This window comes from Cheilinus undulatus, linkage group 10 (assembly GCF_018320785.1).
Source record: "Cheilinus undulatus linkage group 10, ASM1832078v1, whole genome shotgun sequence".
NCBI classification, from domain to species: domain Eukaryota; kingdom Metazoa; phylum Chordata; class Actinopteri; order Labriformes; family Labridae; genus Cheilinus; species Cheilinus undulatus.
Window position 1 is genome coordinate 40343793 of NC_054874.1, and position 8876 is coordinate 40352668.

The window sequence follows — 8876 nt, forward strand, 5'->3', positions numbered from 1 at the left end:
CTATCCTATCCTATCCTATCCTATTCTATCCTATCCTATCCTATCCTATCCTATCCTATCCTATCCTATCCCATTCTATCCTATCCAATCCCATTCTATCCTATCCTATCCTATCCTATCCTATCCTATCCTCTTCTACACTATTCTATTTTATTCTATTCTATCATTTTCAGGGCTGTACGTTAACTTTTTTGCCCATAGCGCTGGTGCTACAGAAGACAGTCTTGCAGCACAGAACAAAAACCTGTAGCACAATATATAAAATGTGTGTCCCGTGGCCAAAACCAACATGTAACCAAAATGTATGCTTAATAAATGAATGTACTTAAAAAACAAAAACAAAACAGCTTAAACTACAGCTCTCATTAATGTCTACTAAAGCAAACAGCCAATCACAGAGAAGAGAGGCGCTGATGGTTCATCTCCACATTCAGACACAAAACAAGAGCCAACTGCTGGAAGGTGACTGACTTTACAGAAGTGTGGTGCTTGAAGATGATTAGAGCAGTATGATTTAGAAATCAGATTTTGAGATGGATCAGACAGGAACAAATTAGCTCAGTTTGTACTGCTATTTGCTGCTGGAATCCTTTTGTTTGTATTAATTTATTCTAATTTATTCCTTTTTTTTTTTTTTTACTTTTGGCAGGAACAACAGACACCTGAAGTCTTTTACTGTGGTCATCCTTATAACTTAATCTTTAGTGTGTTCTAGAGACTTAAGTATGTTTCTTTGTTCATCCTTAAACTATGTTTCAAGGACTGAAGTGTTAGGTCTAAACTACATTTATATATTGGTATTGATGTCAGCTAAATTTATTTTGTAAATACCCCCATATTGCATAAACCCCAATGTTGTACATTCCTAGTCAAACTAAGAAATATAGTAAAGTTTAATGTTCTTATGTGGGCCTTTTTTAATGGATTTCTTGCAGGCCAATTCAAAAGGACCAAGGGCCACAGTTGGCCCACAGGCCATAGTTTGGACACCCCTTATATATTTACTGATACTCAGAGTATTAGGAAAATATTCCTTACATTAGTAGAAATTAATTAAACACTGTTAGAGTTTGGTCCATATTGGAGTATCACACTGGGTATTCATGTTTATAGAGCTAATGTAGCTAAATGAACAGACGCTCTTTTCTCTCTAACAGTGTAATCATAACATCGGTACTACTGGAGTTGACTGGTAATTTAAAAAAACACTATCTCCAAATCAGGTCTTAACCCTAACAATACACACAAAGTTTATGCAGTGTGGGGCTGTATTGATCTACTTTTCTGCGCTCCTGTCTCTCTCTCTCTCCCTCATCTCTCCGTCACACTGCTGTCTGTCTGTCCGTGTCATATCAGACCTGTATGCTTCATTCTTGCTTGTTAACTAAACAACAGCAGCTACGATATAAGTGGAGAAAAAAATGCATCGTTTTATACAATAATCTTTAATTAGAAGTCAGCGCAGACTGAGGGCTCTGTCCTCTCACTGATGGCCAACTCACTGCAACCGCCAGTGCATAACTGGAAAGGACGAGACTAAAGGAGAAGTAAGCTAGTAGAAACACATTTTTAACATCGTCTAGCCAACATACCTTAAAATAAATATTGGGATTATAGCAGCGCTCCTCTTCAACATAATGACACCTGTACGTACTGCGTCTGCCCTGAGTCTGCCCCGTCTGTTAGTGCTGTAGCAGGCCACTCTCTCATCACGGAGCGTGGCTACTCGCGCTCCAGACGCACAGAATTGCACACGACAAGAGGAAAAAAACATTCTGCTTGAGTCTAAAATGTACCAGAAATAAGAAATAAATGGACTGGACATGAAATTCAAATCTCAAATCAAAGTGAAGTGAAGTTTTTGGGGCAACCAGTCAAACCTAAAGTCTTATCTGCGCGTCTGGCATCCACACACCTCTCTCACTTAGTCATAGCACCTGTGCGATGAGGAGTAAAAACCTCTTAGCACAGACCAATTTTCTTATGGCATTTGCAACATATATGTCACACTGTACAGCCCTGATATTCTATTGTTGTCCAGTGCTTTCCTGTCACATCCTATTGTGCCCTATCACATCCTGCCCCATCATATTCTGTCCTTTCCTATCCTCTCCTATCCTATCATCATAGTTTGTCTCAACCTTACCTTTCCCATGCTATCACACTGTGTTGTGTCTTTTATAATAACATGCCCTGATGTATCTTCTTGTACCTTGTCTTCTTATATTGAGTCATATTGTGTTGTATCATTTTGTATCATATTGTATTGTATGGTAGTCCATCCTATCCTATTGCATTGTGTTTTGTTTTCTTTTATTTTGCCATACCTTGGTTTATTTTGTAGTATTGTATTTTGTGTCATGTGGTATCATATCTTGGTGTTAGACACTGAACTGTTTTATGTCCTGTTTTACAGTACTGTATCTTATCATGCCATATTGTATTACATCATGTTGTGTTGTTATGTGCACGATAGAATCATATCGTCATGTTGCATTACGTCGATTGTAGTGTATCTTGTTGTATCGTAGTTTAGAATGTTGTTTTACCTCACTCTGTTACATTGTAGCATTTCTTTCCATAGAATATCTTTTGTTTTATTTGTGTAGTGTGATCCTGTATCATGTGTTTTTGTATCATATTGTGGCATGTTGAGTCCTGATGTATCTTTTCATATCATATCGTCTCATCTCCTAAGGATATAGTCTCTTATCGTATTGTATTGTAATGTATTCTCTTTTATTGTATCCTATCAAATTGTTTTATCTCCTAATGTATTTTGTCATATCATATTGTATCATGTCTTATTGTCTCCCAAAGTATCATAACATATGATATTGTATGGTACTGTATCATATCCTATTGTCTCGAAATGGGGCGTATCGTATTGTGTTGTCTGTTACTGTATTGTATCGTATCTTGTTGTCTGGTACTGTATCCTATCCTATTGTCTTCTAATGAACTGTATCATACATAGGGTCTTGTATTGCCCTGTGCTGAATTGTATCATATCTTATTTCCTCATATTGTCTTGTGTCAAATCTTGTTGTCTTCTTTTGTATCCTATCATAATGCATCGTGTTCTGTGGTGTTGTATCCAATCTCATCATATTGTATCATATATTTTTGTACATTAAACAGAAGTAAACACCTGTATGGTTGAAAATTTGATGTTTCATTTTCTTCAAACTGCTCCCTTCTTTTTCCATTTGGTCTGTGGAATAGAAAACCATTGGTGATTGCATCAGATGAGAACTATTTTTGGACAGAAAAGCACAAAGGAAACAGTGAAATAACAGCAAAGTAAGTTAAAAACTTATCTCAGTGAACACAAATGTTGAAATTGCTGAAACCTGTTAAAAAAAACAGCAACATTGTCAGTGCCAGCAGCCAACTGTGTGCCAATTTTTGTGTTATTCCAACTGTTAATTTGACACTTCCAGTAAGTTTCAAACAGCTGACTGGATGAGTGCATAATCAACACTCAGAATAATTGTCAGTAAACAATCAGGATTAATGGGAGATTTGTTGTGTGTTAAAGGAGCACTGGGAGGTCTATTGTCTGATTTCTTGTCTGAGGAAAGTTTTGCACCTGCACTGTTGTGACGCGGTTGCCACAGAGCGGGTGAGCTAATGAGCTGGCCGGTCCAGGAAAAACCCAAACTGAACCTGAAATCCCTTCAGCAAATGTTTGTCACATTGTGGTGCAAAAAACACAAACAGTGTGAGCCCAAACACAGGAAATAGTAACACAGATAGAGCAGATTGTATTTATTCTGCCTCTCTTTGTAATCACTTTATCCATAAAGTCATTCTCCTGAGATTGGTGCACTAATGCTTGCAGGTTGGGCGATTAGGATCCTGCTATGTGCATGCTGGCAGCCATTGGGCCTGACCTCTGCACAACCTCTCTCTGTCTGAGGAATGTTGGCCGCCGTGTATGCTAACGTCTCGCTCACCAACCGTTGGCCGGCACCTCCGCCGCCACAGCACCACCAGCGGCTGCAGGAGACGACCAAGGGGCATTTTTTTTCTCTTGTTGGCAGTTTGAGCAGCTTCCTCGCTAAAAAAACATATCCAAAACATCTGCAGCAGAGTGAGCGGAGAGAGGAGAGGGGAAGGAGGTTGATGGGGGAGGAGAAGGAGGAGGGAGGGGGGAGTGGTGGTTAGAGGGATGGGGAGATGTGGCGGCGGTGGTGGAGGGGGGCAGAGCAGAGATGTGGGGGCGGCAGGCAGCAGAAGTACGTCTGCGCTGCAAATCTGACGAGGACTTTTGAAAGGCTAAATCCCAAAGAGAGCGCTGCTGCCTCGGCTTGCTGCACTACAAACAGCCAGCGCTGAGACAGGCAGGCAGGCAGGGCTGTTTCACCAGAGAGGAGAACAAATAATTATAGTGATAAACTCTGCGTGCTATAACTGACAAATGCTGCAGGTGGAAAATATTTACAATGCAAAAAGTGCAGGAATATTTCACATGCAAAGTGTTGCTGTTATTATTTGAAAGGTTTTCATGGTGTAAATGCTGCCTTGGCTTCAGTGTCTCATGGAGAGGCGCTTATTGAAGGTTGTGGCTATGTCTGTGTATGTGTGTCTCTGTCTACATTTTTTTCCTCCACCATTTCCACAATTTTTTCCACCTCTGTCATGGTGCATTTGGCAGTGGCGAATAACATTTAGTTGGAAAAAAAAATCTCATTTACAATTAGGGTTTCTGTTTTCACATTGCAACTCATATCAGCTCCTTTATGAATATTATTTTCATGGCCTTTTTGAGGCAAATGGATGTAGAAAAAGTAAGAAAAGCCTTGTTTCTGCTTAGCTCCAAACAAGACTGAACACTGCTGATAATTGCCTCCCTTTTAAAGATGGCGGACAAGCCAAGCTCTCCCACATTGAGACGTTTGACAGCCAGGAAACTGGAAAGGATCTTGTCTGTTGCAATTCAGTCCTGCAGCGACACTGGTTTACAATCTGTGTGGCTGCTAATCCCACTGGAACAGTAGAGGTAATCTACACATGAAGGTGTTAGGATCCAGCTGGAGACCCTGTCCAGACTCTGTGTACATGCTGCAGCAAATAGGATTGGACTGTGTTCCTTTAATTATGCAGCTAAATGTCAGAAATTGGAGAAAACATCTTCATCTAACACATAGCTCTTATTGAACCTTCTATATTTGTGAAAATAAACCATTAATAGCATATTTCCTTTCCTGCTTGCTGTGTCTGTGCAGGCTCAATGCAGAGAGTATTGTTCCTCCACAGTAAATACAGCCCTGTTGGAGGCATGAATCATACTCAACATCACCCGGCTACATGATTCATCAGACCTCTTGTCATTTTGTCCTGAAACCAGACGCTGTCTGAAACCCAAAGGGTCCCATGTAGAGACTTTTTGAATACCAGAAAAACACTGACCAATGAAATTAGAGGTTAAACTTCACTGTGAAAAGGCTTTTATTTCTCTTTTTGCTCCTGTGTCATTATGCCCCTGCTTTTTCTCCTCTTTTGCAAACATGTTTTCAACCACTCGTCTTGTTTGCAGCAGAACTTGTTTGCTTCAATTTACATAGAGCATGAAATAGCACCTTTCTCGCTTGAATGTTGATGACAAAATAGGGCTGGGAGACATGGACCAAACATCATGTCCTGTTTTTTTTTTTTTTTTTTAGCTTGATAGTGTAGGAGATTCATATCTCTTTATTTTTACTCTGTAAGGAACTCAAAATGGTATTTACAATATCATTATTCTAAACTTTGATATGATTCTTGTACAAATCAAACAATAGTGAAATATTTTTGCTGCCTAAGCAAAAATAGCCAAGATAAGAATCACTTTTGATTATCAAAAATCATGGACAAACTCCTGCAGTGTCTAAATTAGAACAAAAAACTTTTTTTTTCCTACACTCTTAATAACTCAGCATTTCAAATTTGAAAATCTCTTACAAAATGTGTGGAATGCATGACTGAAAAATATGATTAAATGATCTTAAGTTATATTTTTAACAACAAGAAAGAGAGAGCACACTGCTTATATTGCACCATTATATCTACAACAGTTTTGCATACTGGGGTTGTCAAAAATTTCTACAGACTCAAATACCATGTATTTCAAAATGATAAAATCTCTATTTCTAATAATTGGCGGTACTGTAAAGTACAGAAACTCAGTGATCTACTGTAACATTTTCCCAAAACGGGAGAGAGAGTACTGAAAAAATGTGTATATGCATTGACAACATTGTTGCATGCTGGAGATGTAAAAAATTGCTAGTCTCGTATTCCATTTGCTTCAAAATGATTAAATCTCCATTATTTTGGTGATTATTGGTGTCAAAGAAGTACAGAAACTCATTGATCTACAGTCATATTTTTTTACCAAAAAGGGAGAGAGAGCACCGAAAAGATTGCACATTTACATTGGCAACACTTTTGCATATTGGTTTTGTCAAACATTTCTAGTCTCCAATTCCATGTGCTTCAAAATGATTAAATTCTATCATTTTAATAAAATGCAGTATCAAACAGGAAAGACACTGAGTTTCAGACATATTCATGACCAAAAAAAGTTGAGACAGCACTGTTGAAATTGCACAAATAATCTGCAACATTTCCACAACTTGGGGTAGTCAAAATTGTTTTCTTTAATGGGTGTAACTTGCAGTGCAACAGCACTTTGAGTATACAATGTCAAGCCTGTTTAACATACCTGCATATTTAATCTTGATACTCTTAAATATCACGTACTTTACTATGATAATATGACAAAATCTCTATAATTGTGATGATCGGTGGTATCAAAAAGCATTATCTTAAGTGGTAATTAACCATGTTAGTATTCCTTTATGTCATTTTCATTTTTTCATTTAGAGGGTGTCACAATAACAGGAGGAAAAGACTTTAGAGTGGAAGTTGTTCAACAATAACACCAGAACAGTAGTGGGTCGAGTGGGCGGGGCTACATAAGGTGAGTTGGACGGGACTGCTGAAGAGGGACCAAAAAGTGCAGGATCAGAATCCAAACCTGTGATTGGTGAGTCTGTATAAGAGCACATGCTCTGTTAACAAAGCTACATTGGTAAATGGGCTTGTGCTTTTGTAGCACTTCTGTAGCCATCTGGATGCTCATAGTGCACTTTACACCAGAAAGTCATACTTACCCATTCACTTGTCATTCACACACTGATGAAGAAGGCTGCTATATAGAGTTGCCATCAGTATTAACTATTTCTCATTCATATGCATACTGTATACAAATTCACACTCTTGCAATTTGGAATTAACAATCATGCCCAAGGACACATCGACCTGAGGGCAGCACTTGGTGTTAGTGTTTTTAAAAGCAAACTCAAGGCCTGCCTTTTTAGTCTCGCTTTAAAATGGGTTTAGTATCATCATCTTAATTTGTTTTATCAATTCAGGATTGAACATACTGTTGTAATTCCAGGATGGACTTTTAGTAGTATTTCCTTTTATTTTATCAAATTATCAAAGTTATCACCATGGTTTCCAACATGGGGCCTGTGACCCCTTTAGGGGGCACCAGAGATCTCAGAGGGGACATGAGGCTCTGCCTGCTTTGAGGTTGTTAAAAGTAGCTTTGAACATTAACTACAGCATGAAAGCTTAAAAATATTTAATAAATGGCCTTTTGGTATAAAGATTTGTGTTTAGGTTTTTTTTTTTCTGGATTTAAACAAAAAATTAATTACAATTGATGGTTATTCTGACCACACTGTATTACTTGTTTTGTTGGTCCTGCTGGGGCTCAACAAAAAAAGAACCACTGAAATATCTTTTAGTGTTTTATTATTATTTTAAACAATATTTCATTTTATTTCTACATTATAAGCTAACCTCATGTGTTTCCTTATTATGAATCTCAAGATAGCATTTCCTCAGTTCCTGTTCTTAAAGAATATCTTATTTATGACATATTTGCCAACGTTGTGCGTGGATTGTGGGGTGAGGGGAGAGTAGATGGTAAAGTGAGGTCTTGTTTTCTTTTTTATATTTACATGTTTGTATGTTAAGCACCTTGTGCTACATTGGCTTGTATGAAAAGTGCTGTATAAATATTGATCAACATTAACCCCCAGGAGCTGGGGATCAAACCCCTGACCGTCTGGTTGAGAGATGCTTGGCTCCACCTGCTGATCCAGAACCCCCTCAAACTAAACCAGTACTCTTTCAGTCTTGTTTTCAACCAAAAGACAGAAAGCATTGCCTAGATTGCAAAGATAAGGGAGGAAATCCTGCTCCTCATTAGTTCTCACTTTTCCTATGTGTTGCCAACCAAGTTGTGCAATTTAGAGAGCATGCAGGAGTTTGCCTGCAAGATGTGAAAATTAAGAATAATAAATAACCCAGTATTGGGTGATATAGACTTCTACTTTTGTTGCTGTGGTATTAAGAATGTGTGAGTATAATTTGATTTTCACTCCTAATGTAAATGCTCCTATATATAAAATGATAACAGACTGCTGTGGACCATCAGGTCTACAGGGACAATCACTGGGACTGACCTTCCTTCAATCTAGGACTTATCCTGGTCCTCTTATGCATATTTGTGCAATTCAGTGTAAATTATCTTATCTACCCTATGTTAATCTGCACACATTACTGCAGATTTTAGACTTCTTGATCATTTCTTTTCAGCATCTTTGCAATCCCTGCTATCATTGATGCACACAGACTCGTATGCTTAAAATACCTAAAAGGGGCGTGCAAATGTTCAAAATTTTCAAATTACATACGTTTTTACTGGTAGTGGTTCTCCCTGTAGCAAGCTTTTATTCATCTTTAGGCCTGGCATCATAAACTGTATCAACATAAACAATATTGTCTTACTCTATATCATGTCTGGAAGTATACTG